The sequence below is a fragment of the Pteropus medius genome, unplaced genomic scaffold, assembly GCF_902729225.1.
Source record: "Pteropus medius unplaced genomic scaffold, Ma_sr-lr_union100, whole genome shotgun sequence".
Classification (NCBI taxonomy): Eukaryota; Metazoa; Chordata; class Mammalia; order Chiroptera; family Pteropodidae; genus Pteropus; species Pteropus medius.
The window spans coordinates 4751528-4767571 of record NW_024347862.1 but is presented as its reverse complement, the minus strand read 5'-3'; the positions used below and the strand labels follow the sequence as shown (position 1 = coordinate 4767571).

The window sequence follows — 16044 nt, the reverse complement described above, 5'->3', positions numbered from 1 at the left end:
ATTGGTGTCCAGGAAAACTTCCTTGATCTACCTATGATAAACTTGAGCATAAGACATTAAAGACTTACAGCAGCTGGTCATACAAACATGAGACAATAAGGAATCAGCAGATTATATTCCAATAAACATTGGTATATAGAGTGAAAACACATTTTCTAACAGTTTCTTGGCCACCGTGAGGGTGTCAGCCTTGCAGCAGGGGAAGGCTTCATCCCATCTAGAAAACATACATACAACAGCAAGAACATATTGATAACCCATTCTCAGTGGCAGTTGAATGAAGTCTAGCTGCAGGTGCTGAAAGTGTTCAAATGAAGGAGATATGAGGTCTCCAGGAACAAAATCATTTTTATTAAATGCACTATGATGGGTGAAGGAGTACAACCCCGCCCCCCACCACCACCACACACAAAATGGGGCTTTCCATGGAGCCAGTAAGAACCAAGTAACCATCTTAGGTTTCTCATAGCCTCAACTATTTGTTCAATTACAGCCATTAATTACCAATCTTTATTTCTCTGATTTAGGAGCAGATTATTGTCATGTTTCAAAAACCTCAAAATGGCAAAAATCTGACAATGGGGGGACATTTTTACAAAAGCAGAATGATCTTTCTCCACATGTGCTACAATCTTTATAGATTTTGTTGCTGCTACCTCTGTATGAAAGTCAGCCAGGTGTTTTCCTGATACTCAAGTTCAGTTTTTTTACTATAAATCTCAATTTCGATGACAGCAATTTCAGAAAGTAAGAGGATAGTAGTAATAAGGATAATCAATTGTTAGAGATATAATTAGAATTTACAATAGAATTCCCATGAGGATCTAGTTTTCTCTTTGACACATAGCATTCCAAGACAATAACTAAAATTACAAATAATAATATTATAGCAGGATATATCATATTTTTAAGAATATTACACAATTTCTAGAACAACTTATATTAACCCATGCAATATAGTCTAAGATTTATCATCACTTATTTGACAATGCATCCCATTTAATTTAATGTACCAAATAAGTCTGATTAGTTTAATAATTTCTTTGCATAAAGAGGAAGAATAAATATTTTGAAATGTACTAGGGACTTCTGAAAAACTTCAAAGTCAATCTGTAGTTAAAATACTTTATTTAGAATTTGATTCTTAGGAAGTTTGCCAAAAATATGAAGTTTCTAAAACACTTGACTAAAGAGGATCACAGATTATTATGAAAAAACACTTAATTACCTAAATCTATTTGACCAAAGTAACAATAAACATTTTCACAGATAAATACAGAGTACAGAAATACAAATATAGCAATAGTTTTTACTATTGAGAAAATTCAGTTTTTTTAAGTAATCAAAAATATAATTAAAACAACATACACAAGAAATTATTCTGATAAAACACAAAATCTTTGCTTTCTTGGCAGATTACTAGAAAAGAAAAAAACTTTTACAATTTCTTATCAAAAACAGAACAACAATCCAAGAAAACTTTTATTCTTTTGGCAAATGAAGAAAATTAAGTTTGGGTTTTACATAAGTACACCATTGATATTAAAGCTGAATTTTTAAAACACTTATATTAATAATTTAATTGCTAGAAGCTTAGTTATACAAGATAAAATTTGCTTTCTCTCTCCCTTCAACTTTTGTGCACATTTATTTTATAACCAGAAATCCTAGTCTAGACAAAATTACTATTTTCCTTAACAAAAATTCAACTTCATTTTCATACCTTTTCTCAACAAAAATTACATTCTACTTTCCTTGCATTCAATCAATCACCCCCTTTTTATTATTCCCAATTGTTTTAATTGCATACATTAAAATTTTTAACCTTTAAAAACCTTAATTTTTAATGAAAACTAAGAAGTAAATACTTATGAACTGTTTTTTTTTATATTAGCATTCTATGGCTTGACAAATTTATAAATACTTTTTTAATTTATACAAATATATTCTTTTTATAGAAAATTTTTCAGCTTGGCATAAAACAAGTTTGCTAATAGACCCAAATTTATTTTTAGTTTTTCTGCAAAATGAAGCCAAAACTAAATAAAACTATATTCTGTAATTAATACTGCAGTATTTTTTTTAAATTTAGGAATGATATAGATAGTTGATAAATTTCCATCATTTAACTTAGCAAAACTTTAAGTTTCTAGGTTACCAAAATGAATGTGAAAACTATTTGAGTTCACATAAAAACTTTTTATCCTACTTACATTTAATTTTTTGGTCTTAAAATTATGTTTAGATTACTATGAAAATTTCATGAGACATTAGACATAGTGAAACATCATCCCAAGCTATCTTTCTTATTGACAAATTTTGTAACAGAGATAACATGAACTATTTGACTCTTGGCGAACGTATTATTTTCAAAGTTCATAATTCTAAAGATATGTTTGTTTTAATTAAAGCAAAGAATTTTAGCTTTTATTTCCTAAATATTATCTTAGATCATGTGAATTGAAACACACACACACACACACACACACACACACGCACATCTGTTTTTAAGTCAGTCAAGTAGATGCTTGCATATTAATTTTGGCAATAACTTCCAAAGGTAGAAAAATATCTCAGATTGACACCATTGATATACAGACACATTGACACAGACAGACAGATACAAACACAGGTCTTACAGTTACTAATATTGTGGAGAAGACCCTTAAAATTTTTATTTGCCCAATTTCCAAATATTTCCTTTCTCTCTCTTTTTTGTTAGAAATATCTGTATTTCAAAATGTTCGTAGTCCTAAAGAAGATGGAGGTATGGAAAATCTATGTCACAAAGGCACAGAAAAGGGATCCAAGTTTTCTCTAGAAGGCAGTTTTGGTAATATATTTGCAGGACAATTCTGTTTCTAACATCCAATATCTACAAGTATTTTTATATAAATAGCGGAGGTTTGGGGGTTAGCAAAAGGGACTGACACACACATCCACCTATTATTAGAATGTTTCTTTCCCTCTGGGTACATTTAGCTTGAGAGAAGGCCTATTTTTTTTTTTTCTATTGGGCTCTGAATATTAGCTTCCAATTTAGCCAATTTATAATTATAAAGTCATTAATTTTTTTCAAATATTTTGTCTGGTTTTAGCTGAGACAAACAATAAGTATTTCTGGAGGTACTGAAGAGTTAGGTCATCATCAAAGTTACATTGGGAGGGACTCATACAGGACATTTAAGTTGATGTTGAAGAATTTACACAGGGACTCTGAAGACAATCTTTTTTTTAGTGTCTCAGTTGATTAAAATTGAGACTTTGATTTCTGGACCAATGTTTTGATAATGGTCCTCTAGGAGGGTTTAATGGGGAGGCCTAGGTGTTGTTTTAGATACATTTTATGTCTTTAATTTTTCATTAGCCTTTGGTAATAAATATTTCAATGAAACTATTTTGGAATCTTAAAATCTTTTTGAAGCTTCTTCATAGCCTTTATTTTTAGTGCACTTTAAAAATTTTTTTTATCTATTTTAGAACATTCCCCGCATTGGCCATATTTGTAAATATCTACAACTTCCAGGACCACAATTTTTAGACATAAGGTAAACAGATGTTCCAGAAGCTGGCATAGTCAACTCTTTAAAGGTTCAAGGATCCTGTTTCTTGTAACTAATCCTTGGGTCTCTAGGAACCAGCTTAATACCTAAGACAAATATGCTGTGAGGGTTGGGACCTCATTGCATGGAAATTTTCTTGAGGTTCTCAAGTGATCTAGTGTCATTCTGAAGGTGCCACGTGTTCTAACATCATTTAAATGCTCAACTAGTGTCCATTAATTTTTGTGGCTTTTTGGCTTCCAAGGTTTTCCAAGAAATTAGCTTTTATCTACCCAAAACCAGACAAACAAACATATGCACCTTATTATATCAGCAATAACCAAGAGATGTTATTGCAATCTGGGAACTGCAGTCTGAAAGGCTAGGGGCTTAGCTCCTGGTGGAACTTCTGCCAGCTCAGGGTGGCCAGCCCCATCAGGGAAAGCCAATTCATTTGGGAGGTCAAACACAAAGAGAATAGAGCTCAAACTGAAAGGACTTACCAACAGCCTTCAAGAATTGAAAGACAATGAACTCAAACAGGGGTTCATGGATACTACACCTGTTTTTTATGTTGTCTCCAAATGCTCTTAGAAATTTGCTTTCATTCTGCTGCTGCCACCAAATCTGTTAAAAACAAAATTCCATTGAGTAAATTTGGAGCTCTAATTGGTTTTATTAAGTAATTTATAAGTTGGGCATCATTCCATCTAGCTACTGGAAGGTCACTCCAAAGGTATTGTACAAAATGGAAGGTTTTTATAGGAAGAAAGATGTGGTAGGAAAATTATTAGCAACAGAAAAGAAAGGATCATTTTTAGGCCAGGGCATTTTGGGGAGTGGGTGGAGGATGGGAATTGCAGATCACCCTTCTTTCTATGAGGCACTATTGATGGATCATATGGTAAGAAATATTTAGTTTTATAAGAAACTGCCAAACTGTCTTTCAAAGTATCTGTATCAATATGTATTCCCACCAGCAATGCATGAAAGTTTATGCTGCTCCACGTTCCCATCAGCATTTGATGTTGTCAGTATTCTGAATTTTGGCCATTCTAATAATAAAGTAGTAGTTATGTCATTGTCATTTTAATTTACATTCCCCTGATAACCTATAATGTTTAACAACTTTTTATATGCTTATTTGCCATTGTATATTGTATTTGGTGAAGTATGTGTTCAGATATTTTGTGTGTTTTTAAATCAGTTTGTTTTCTTACTGTTTTCATATTTGGTTTTTAGTTAGAGAGTTTTCTGAGGTCCTCGCTCCAGAAGTCCGCCTACCATATCTTAAAACCTTAATGTGTTCCAGGCATTGTATTGAGCAACCTACATCATTCACCATGTTAAATTCTCCCAACTCTTATGTAGTACATACAATTTTAAACCTCCATTTTATTACACAATAAAGCAAATTGTCCAAGTTTGCAAAGTGAGAAAAAGGTAAAAACAATATTTTAATTCAAACAGTCTTATCCAGAAAGCTGCATCCCTAACCAATGTGTTGGAGACTTTGAAATGCATTGGATTTAGGCTTTCATCTGATATAATATGAGGTGATATGATATGATATGATATGATATGATATGATATGATATGATATGATATAATATGATATATGATATTTTATTTTTATCACAACCTCCAGAATTGTTGCAATATGATAGTTCATTCAATGATTCTAATTTCAGTAAATCCTTCCTCACCTCTAGCTCAAATTTGCTTTTTTATCACTCTTACTGATTCCATCCGTGCCTGCTTAAAACCTTCTGCTGGTTTCCCAGCAGAAGTTCAACTTCTTCATCATTATACATAGGGTTAAAATGAGAGAGCACATGCTTGCCTTTTGCATCTTTTCTCCCACTCTTCCTATTGTTCACCAAATCTCAACTGTACTGATTCTCTTTATGGAATACAGCATCAGCTCTTTCTCATTTCAGGGCTTTGGCACTAACTAATCTTTCTCCTTAGAAATGCTTCTTGAATAACTGTACTTTTGGATCCTTTTCCATCATTCAAGTCAATTTTGCTCTATTTCTAGCTTTTTTGTGTGTGTGGTTATCGCTTGAAATTATTTTATTAGTCCATTTGCTGCTGTTTTTCCCCTGCTGCAATATGTACCTATATTATATTTGCCCTTTACTGAACTGAAAGATGTGTTTGTTTTGTCTGTCATTATATCCATAGCGCTCAACAAGGTGACTAGCACAGAATGGGTATCTCATATTTTTTTTTTAGGTTTAATTCTTTCAATATTCTGTTGCATATATAGTTTGTTTGTTTTGTTTCTTTGTTAAATCCAGGGTTTGACGTCAGCTTTGTTTAACTTAAAAATTCAGGACTTTTGCTCCATGCTCCTGTCAGTGAATATAGTACATAAAATGTTCTAGTCCCTACATCCCCTTTATCAAAATCAGTACACTCAATTTTATTACAAATACTGAGCCAGATGTGAGTTCCAATGGAAGATGACACTATTAGTAAAAAAAATATCATTAATCAGGTTTGGCAGCAGTCCTAGAGAATCTGGCACATGAAAGATATTGTGAAATTTTGCTTGAGATGTAAATCTCTCTGATAATCACAAGTTGCTTGGCTTTTTCTAAATTTCTGTCTGTTTAGACAGAGAGTATGTCTAGTTTTGTTATCATGCAATGCAAAATTGGCTTGGGGTGTGCTCCAAAGTCCTTTTTTAAAGTATTGGCCACTGTTATATCATGTCCCTGCAGGCCTCTGATCCCCTGTTCAAAACTGTGAAGGTGTTCATCTCTCTTTGCAGTTCCAGAAGATCCTGGGCTCAGCTCTGCTCCTTGGGCCTCTTGCTGCCCCCGCTTCTTGGTATGGTTGGCCCTGAGCAGGTAAGAAAGTGGAAGTGAGGTCTTCTTGGTCTTTACCTTATTTCCTCCTGAGTTGAACTCTTGAAGCCTTTTAGAGAGACAGCCTGCTGATCTGAAAGATCGTAACATCGTGAAAGGGCTCCTCTTTCTAATTTTCTAAACTAGTCTTCTCTTCTCTTTTCGGGCTTGCAAGATATAATATATGGTTGTTGACTCATCAGAGGAATTGCTCAAATAGAGTCTAAGTTCAGACAAGAAGAGAAGGCAGCCTCATATTTGCCTTAATTTAAGGCAAGGGCTTGGGGCAGCGGCCTAGCATACAGTAATTCAGGGAGAAGACATGGTCCCTGGAGATGCTTAAAGCAGAGGCTTCCCCCAGAGTCTCTTCCCTGAAGGGCTGCTCCTCTGGAACATGGAACAGCCTGGTTGCTGATTTCATTAGGCAGCAAGACAACAGAGGCATTGATCTCACCAGTTACTGCCACAGAGGGTAGAGGTGCCTCCCAGCTTTTCAGGGCTGTTACCAGCCACTTTGCAAGCACAGACCCAACCTCAACCTGCCTCCAGGAAGTTTCTCCTTTATTCTAAATTACCTTTTCTTTTAGTGGGTATGAAGAACCTTTGATGTCTTTTCCTCTCCATTGTATATCTCATAGATTTGCGCATTTAATAGTTTGTTGAATACCTTTTCGGTTTTGCATTGTCAGAGTTTAATAGCCTGGCCTTTTCCTTCTAAAGTTTTGTCTCCTAGAGGAGAAAAAAAACAAAATAAATGCACAATTACAATTCCTGGTAAAAAGTCATGGGGAGGTATTAGCTTTTGATTTTTTTTTCCCTCAGAAGTAATCTTATGAGTGGGATTGATAGATATGAGCAGACTCAGCTATTTTTCTTTTAATTATCTTTTTGCAGTGGCTTTTATTCATTCTGGGGTAATTTCATACAAAGAGGTAGATTTTTTCTCTAGAAAAACAAAAACAATGCCTAAATATATTCATGAAAATGATATTTGCAATACAATATAAGGGCCTCCTTAACCATGTTCTTGAAGGGAGGGTAGAGAATAGGAACTACCTATGTGGGAAAACTCACAATTTACTCTAACCCATCATCACAACCAACATCACAGCTACAATCTTAGATCTTCTCACCCAAGTGCTAAATCACATAAGCTTTGAGTGGAAATTTTCAAGGGGACAAATCCAACTTAAAGGTATAAAACTAAAATGTTAAACGAGGTAGGGAACTTAGATTGTAGTAGTTTATAGCAGTAGTTTATAGCCTAGAGAAACCTAAGTTTCTCTAGGACGAGTCCCAGCTTTTACTAGGGCATCATTTTAATTGCCATAACTATAAAATGAGCCACATATCCCAAGGCTCCTCCCTATCATGGCACAACCAGGGAACAATCAGGAAAGTAAAGTCATTGGGAGAGGCTTTGGGGAGATGGATTCTGTAGACTACTTCCTCCAAGGCCTGTCTCAGGTCCCTCCTACCTGCTGAGGTGATCTATGCCCTTCTAGGAAAGTGACAACTGCTTACAAAATTATCTAAAATATTGCAATATCTTGTTCAGGACCTTCATACCGGAGACTGTGTTACATTTCCACATAGAAAAAAATGAAATGAAGATCAAGGAAAGTTTTACAAAAATGAGGAGGAAGATAGAGACTCAATTTTAACTTTGAGGAACCTGAGTCTAATGGTGATGTCAATATATACCCCAAATAACCACACATGGCTGAGAATAATTATGGTCTAATCAGAAGAACATGGAACAAGTCTCTTAACCTCTCTGAAACTCAATTTCTTCATTATAATATCTCCTCTCTATGGTTGTCAGGAGCGAATGTATGTGTCTCTGCCTTGTATGGCACCTGCTCAAGCATTCGGTGCCATCAATGACAGCCGGTAATCACTCTAGCTTATGGTGCTTGGCACACAGTGGGCATAGGCAAGTGTTTGTGAAAAAATGAATTGATTAATACCCCAGAGCTGGCAGATAAAAGCGTGAGCAGACGTGGCCTCACTAATCAGGAACGACAGCAGCAGGAAACCCTGCTAAGCACCTGGAAAGTCCTTTCTGGCAGCTCAAGATCCATGCCATCAATGCCCAATATCTCAGTGTGCACTGGGAAGGAAAGTGGGCTAATTGGGCCCCTGTGTCCAGGCAGCATAGGGGTCAGTCTGATGATGAAAATGAAAGCCCTTGTGCTGGGGCTCAGAAATGAAATCTACAGCTTCTCTCAGCTCCTCTCCATTCTTTTTACTCCAAGGAGAGCCCTGCAGGTTTTCCTCCACTTGCATCTTCTTTCTCCTCTCTGACATTTCATTAAGTACACTATCACTTACTTCTCCTTTAGATTCAGAGCTCGGGAGTTTTTTGATGCTTTCTACCCACCACCTAAAGTTAGAGTTTTTGTGTCTTAGGTATTTGGTGTGTCTGTGCCCTGCACTGCATTTCCATAGAATTGGTCACAACCAGTTTGATTCTGCTAAGTGATTGGAGAGAGGGCCCCAGAGTCATCCTCAGGCAAGACAGATCCCTGGAGAAGAATGACAACCTATGACCTGGCAGAGATGGCCGCTTTCAGGTATATATGCTTAAATGTGTGAGAAATGAATCAGATTCAAAAGTTGCTAATTCTTGTCACTTTTCTCCTTGGTTCTATCTAGTAATGTAAAAAGAACTTGTTCGTGAATCAAAAGTTTCTGCTCTGCTACTTACTATGTCTTTGAATAGATCATTTAATCATTGCATTTAAATCTCAGTTTCCTCATGTCTAAAGGGGATTTATATGGTCATTGTTATATGGTCATTTATCATCATTGAGATGATAAAAGTGAAAGCAATTTGAAACTTTGAAAAAGACTATTTACATATTACTATTATATAATAATAGTTACATTGTGATAATTCCCAAATGCCCATTATTCTTCCTCATACCCCCAAAAGAAGGAGCCTCTCACAGAAACATCACCACCACTAGGCATCTCTATATTTCCCCAGGTCCATCAAGGGACATCAGAGAAGATGCTCGCTTCTGGGTAGGAGCAGATAAATTCGTTTTTTGAAATAGTCTCCGCAATGCTCTGAAATGAAGGTCCACAGAAGTTCTCATGACAAGCAAATTCCCAGAGCCACCAGCCAAGCTGCTAGATGTAGGGTCTTCTTCACAAGTGCACCTCCCCGCTTCTATGGCCCCTGATCTCTTGAGGATCCAGTGATCATAGTCTTTCTTTTGCACCACCAGGAATTCTAAGGCAGAGTTGGTGATGCTGGGGAGACTATTCACATCCAGACATGTAATCCAGACAAGCATAGTCTAAGCATCACCTTTTGGTCTGGCTCTGTTAACATTATCCTTGGATTTTTCACAGATGATTTTCGATAGATTCTCTTTCAGGCAATCTGGATCATTTATGTAATCTCATCCCTTGCATAACAGAAGGTGCCCTTCACTATAAATCCCCTTTCCCTGGTTGAAAGTTTCCTCAATCTTCAAATGCTGTGTCTCCTCATTAGAGCTTCCCTGACCTATGTGTAGAAAATGCCTTCCTCTGGGCTCCACTGTATTTTGATTATAACTCTTTCATAGATTTTTTTTTCTGGTAGTATATAGTTGCTGCTCATGTGTACATGTGTTATCTTCTTATAAGATTGTAAACCACCCAAGTGTAGGGTTTTGCTTTGCACATTTTTGTCCCTTCCGTAAAATCTAGTAAAATCTAATAATAATGTTTTACTATTTACTCCCAGTGCCCACACAGTGTCTGGCACATAATAAATGCCCAGTAACTTTCACTGAATAATAAATATATGAAGAGAGGAATCTGACGTACACAGAGTTTAAGAGAAAAGTGGTACATGCTATAGGATATACTCAAATTTAGGCTTTCTGAATCTAAGTACAGTGCTCTTTTTTTTTTAATCAGAAAATAACCCAGTGAAAATTATCATCATTTAAAAGCCAGAACTATTTTCCTGAGACTCCCTTGATCATTAACAAACACGGTTTGCTTTTTTTTTTTCTTTCTATTACAGCTTCTGGTCTGCCTCTCCACCCCAAAGTGTAGCTTCTCACCCTATGAAAAATGTACCAAAGCTCAACATAGAGCTTCTCAACTAGGAGGCTGAGTGCCTTATTTTCTGAGGACGGGTTACAGGTGATCCAGTTACTCACTTCCTCCTAGCTTTCTAAGGTGTTGGGAAAGGCTAGGGCAGCTGGGACCCTGAGGACATTTACTCCTAAGTATCTGTTTTTTAATTCATGCATAACATGGTTATATACATGGAAATTGGTTGGGAAGCATAGCAACAAAATATTAAATAAAACATAAAAATGAAAGATAGGTAGATGATACAAAATTGACCATGGTTTAATATTTCTTCAAGCTGGACAATGGTATGTCTAGGGATTCAATGGACTTCTATTTCGAGTATGCTTGAATGTTCCAAAAAATATTTTAAAAATAAAAAAATATTAAAACCCTCATCAATATAACTTTATCAAAGTTTCCCCAAGTTACAACATAATTATATATATTTCAAAGAAGAACCTTTCTTCACTGGGAGGTAGACCCACTGAGACTCCTGGCCGGGGAGGGGAGTGCTCATCCCCCTTTCATATCCAACTGGTCCTGCAGCAGATTTTAAAACTCTGTGCCTCAGATCTACCCAGTTCTCCACTCCAAGTTCTAATTTATTTCAAGTACATACTAGTTGTACAGTCCTAAAACGGCTACTTAATGTTTCTGATCCTCATATTTATTACCTCCAAAATGTGAAATATCTACCTGCTTCTGGCTATGTCAGCACATACCACATACTGCTGTGAAAGAGGAAGAAAGTTTTTTCAACCCTTCTACATTCTTTTGGATGGTCTAATAATTAAATCAGCATGAAACAAATTAACAAGAATAAAGAACCAAATTTAATTACATAGCTATGAGAATCTCACATACATGAGATTGTCAGAGACCACACATATACAAGAGGTTCAAAAACAGAAAGATAAAATGAAGTATACATTACACCCTGAGCTAAGAAATAATGTTAGGTGCTGGAGGCTTCAGAAGGGAAGAAGGTCATTTGCAGATCAAGAAGAAGAACAGATGCTCAAAAATTAAATACTTGTCCTGACATGAGAATAGATCATAAAAATTATCTTTAATAATAACTCTTATTATGGGCAAGTTCCCCAATTTAGATTCTTCTAGGTAGTTAAGAGAGCAGATGTTTCTCCTGAGCCTACAAGGTTTTGAGTGTCTTCAACTTAAATAATCCACATGCCCCAGTGGCACATCTTGGGGAGACCACTTCTGAACCTCTTTACCCATACTCAAATATGTTACTACCCCTATACCCCTGAAACACATGTTTTTGGATAATCCTCCCAAACACTAAAAGGTGAGGCAGCCAAGGCATTTGTGACTCTGGAAGTGGAAAGCTAAGGACAAGGATGCGACCACCTTGGTGGTCTTTGGTACTAGAATCACTGGATACAGCTTGGGATCCAGCTACTTCCTCCTTCCTGTGGTTCAAGGACTGAAATTTATCTATTTCAGTCAAGAAATTATTCTACATGAATTCAAGAAATTTTACTTCTGAAAGTTTATCTTGGCTTAAAGATGAGAAATTTGGGCCAATTCAATATCTTCCTTTAAACACATGCCAACTTTGTTTCCAAGAGTGTCTCTCTAGCTCTCTCTGGCTCTGAGGAGAAATGATCCAAAGGATCTTTATTTGAACTGCCACATGCTCAATTAACATGTGTGGACCCCAGGAGGCAGAAACTGTGGTATTTTGGCAGTTAATGATCTTGGAGATTAAATTTAGATTTTAGAATTAAGTGATGAAATGAATCACCATATTCTGTCAAATTTCCCTGTTAAATTTTTAAAGCCTACCCGCTTCTATTTTACCTGCCTCTGTAAATCTGAGGCCTTTATCATTTCTCATCATTCTCAGGGAGGTCTCCCTGCTTTTGAACTCATCCTATTCACACCAACCTTTATATTACTACCAACTTGACCTCTCTAAAATGCAAATAATTCTCTGATAAAAGCCTTTAATGACTGCATTGCCTGCAGAATCCAGCCCGACTTCTAAGTAAGAACAGAGTTTTATTAGTTCAGCTCTACCTGCACTTTTGCCTCTTCTCAGGCTCATGTCCTAACAGGGCTTTCATATTCATTAATCCGTCCCCTGCTTCTCAGATAAATCAGCTTGAACTGCTTCCACCTAGTGAATTTCAACTCAATTTTAAGACCAACACAACTGTTGCTTTTGGCTTGAAGCTTTCCCTGACACACCTTCCATTTACCTCCAAGAAACAAAAATCACATCCACCATATTCTCACTGTGTTTTTTCCACGTCTCCACTGTAATCCTTATCATAAAGCAGGCAGATCCTATACGAGAAGCACTTTCAACTGTGTGCTCTTTTGCGAATTCTTCTTGCTGTTACATGAGGATAACATCGTTTTATATACTCTGAACTGTAAGAGAATTTGGAGGTGATTATATCAGGTCTTTGATTTCCCAGATCAAAAAAAAGTGACACATTTATTTATTCATATACTTATTCATTAATTGAACTCTAGCATGCTAAGTTTTTATTGAGAACTTATTATGTGGTTGCTTCTCATTAATTGAACTCTAGCATGCTAAGTTTTTATTGAGAACTTATTATGTGGTTGCTGGGGATGCAGGCATGAGTAAGACAGGAAAAGTCCCCACCCTCCTAGTGCTAACAACCTGGGAGCAGTGGTGAGTAACTGCAGATAACTGAGTAAAGAGTTAAATATAATCTTTTCCAGTCGTGATAAGTGCGATGAACAAGTAGCACAGCAATAGGATAGACACTGTCTGGGTTTGAAGTGGTTTGAGTTCCAGGTGGTCAGGAAAGTGCTCCCTAATGATATGGTATTTGAGTTGAGATCTAACAATGAGAAGATTCCAGCGACATGAAGTGAAGGAATAGCATTTCAGAAATAGAGAACTCCAAGTGTATAGCTCCTGAGGGCAGGAGAGGCTTGGCAGTTTCTAGGAACAGCCCAAAGGTAGTGTGATAGGAGCTTAGAGAGTGAAAGAGATAGTGGGGGGTGGGGCAGGAGGAAGAGATCAAGCTAAAGAACCTTGTAGACCTTGGTAAGAATTTTGATTCTCTGGGTCAAAATGCAAAGGCCTGAAGTTTTCTGTGGGAGAGTGAAGGAATCTGAGAATTAAAAAAAAAATCACAAATTTCAGAGAAGATTGTTCTTTAATCATGATTATAAGTAGCCCTCAAAACCAGTTTTAAACATGTTCAATTTGTCAAGCTTGAATTGACTTTAATAAAAAAAAATCTTCAATTGCCTGCCAGTCATATCAAGTAACCATGCTTCCATGGATGATGGCAACACACTTCTACCCTCAAATTTTGTACTGTCAGCACTTTCTCTGCTCAGAGATGACATGCCTGACTAGCACAGCTCTCCCTCATTATAGTAGGCAGTAAATTCAACTTCATCTTTTTATTTCAGATGGTGGATGTTAGACTCAACATCTTTGACAGTACTAGAAGTTTCTCTCAGATCTTTTTGAAGACCTAAAATTTGTAACCAACTAGGTCTTCATAAGACTTAAGTCTTTGTATAAAGTACTTAGGCTTATGTCTTTGAATTAAGTAATTAGAACTTTTTAATTTAGAAGTAAATCATGGAGTAAATAAACCCAGATCTTTGAATAAGGCAGGGTTTCTCAACTTTGGAACTATTGACATTTTTGGACTGGTAATTCTTTGTTCTGGGAGGCTGTCCTGTGTACTGCGGGATATTTAAAAGCATCTGGGCCTCTGCCCAATAGAATCCAGTAGCAACTCCAACCTAGACGTGACAAATAAAAAGGTTCCAGGACAATGCCAAATGTCCCCTGGGGAATAAAATTATTCCTGACATGATCTGCTGATATAGGTTATTAGACCTTTTGTTTTGGAGATATAAGATATGGTAAATATATGTTTTTTTAATTAACCTAATTCTTTCCCTGTGGTCTGTATATGATAAATTCTTGTTTCACATGTGTTGTTTCATTTTTGATTATACTTTTTTTGTTAAATGTTTAAGACTGTTTTATGGAAAATGAAGAGACATAAACTTAAGTCTCCAATCCAATACATGTGGGTCCTTAAGGGCAAAAACTGGGAATGAGACCTGTAACATATTCATAAATAAACAATTGTTTAAAACTTGATGTGGGCCCCCCATTATGAGAGTGCTCACTGTCTCGTTAATTTGTGGAAGAAAATGGTTAAAAGTCCATATTCAAGGTCAACAATTTTCAAGTTGTCAACTGTGTGCCTCCCTCCTTTTTCTCTGTTTAGTTGAGGAACTCAAGACATCATTCACAGCACACTTGATGGTTGGCCATAGGTGTCTCCTTCTCATTTGTCAGGTTTTGTTAACATCAGGGGTCAACAAATATTTTCTGTAAAGGGCCAAGTAGTAAATAGTTTAGCTTCATGAACCACATCATCTCTAGGACAACTATTCAATTCTTCCCCTATAGCATGAAAACAGCTATAGACAATACATAAACAAATGATCTGGTTGTGTTCCAACAAAATTTTATTTACCAATACAGGAGTAGATGGGATGTGGCCTGAGGGCAGTACTTTGCTGAGTTCTGTCTATTTCAAAATCATAAAGAAAAATTTATGACTCCTTTATAAAGTTGCAACGTAATTTTTATACTCTTATACTATGTTAGTAAATGGCAAACAAAACAAAACAAAAACAAAATATAGACTTAATGCACCAATGACCATTCTGGGAAAGTTTTGAAATGTCAAAATCAATAAGCTTAGATATTTACCAGGATTTCCAAAAAAGTATATTTAGAAGCACCAAATATTCAATAATCAGCTTCTTGATTTGTATGCCAAGGTCTCAAAATTCTAACTCCAAAATTATGTGTCTCATAGATGCTATGACCTTGTTTAACTTACCCTCATTGTATCTGTCTTTCTACGGAGTACAAATTTTTGTTCCAGAATGTTTGTTTTTTCATTCCAGATAGTTCAGTTAATTGTTAGTCTCTCAAAAAGAGAGGATAGAAGAAACAAGTCTTAAATCTTGTGTGTAAGATATTATTTTTACCGCAGTTGGAACACATTTTTAACTTCTGAAGTACAGGACTATAAGAAAATACATTTTTAGCATCTTAAGTCATGTGTTTGTTGTAATTTGTTACAGCAGATATAGGAAGTCATACAACTTTGTAAGGCAATTTTAGGAAATTTTCTTTTAAGGGTAGACTAAACAAAGATCCAAAATTGTTAACTAAATAAATATAAAATGTATGCTTTAGAAAACTTTCAAAAAGTATCTGAAAAGATCTCAGAGTTGAAGTGAAGAAAGCTTTATTCTCTTTTTTATAAATGGGCTCAAATCCGAACGAGATTATTTAATTACAAAGTAAATTCAAATATAAAATTTAAAATTCAGAAAGCATCCAAAATATAGATAGACATTTCCAAGTAGTCTTAAAAAGTAAACACACTAGAAAAATAAGTCATAGCTCTCAATAAAACAACCAGAGGACTTATGTTCTCTAAGATATAGGAGTTGATAGATAAGGACAATTATAGATATTGTAAGCAAAATGCCACTGAAAGAATGAA

The 16044-nt window shown here is 35.8% G+C and overlaps 1 long non-coding RNA gene across 1 annotated transcript; it reads left to right on the top strand.

The window, feature by feature from the left end:
• The first annotated feature begins 6222 nt into the window (after window positions 1-6222).
• On the top strand, window positions 6223-9912 carry LOC120615678 (uncharacterized). Its single transcript, XR_005656341.1, has 3 exons — window positions 6223-6400; window positions 8810-8973; window positions 9390-9912. It is a non-coding gene; the product is annotated as an uncharacterized LOC120615678 (long non-coding RNA).
• The last annotated feature ends 6132 nt before the right edge of the window (window positions 9913-16044 follow it).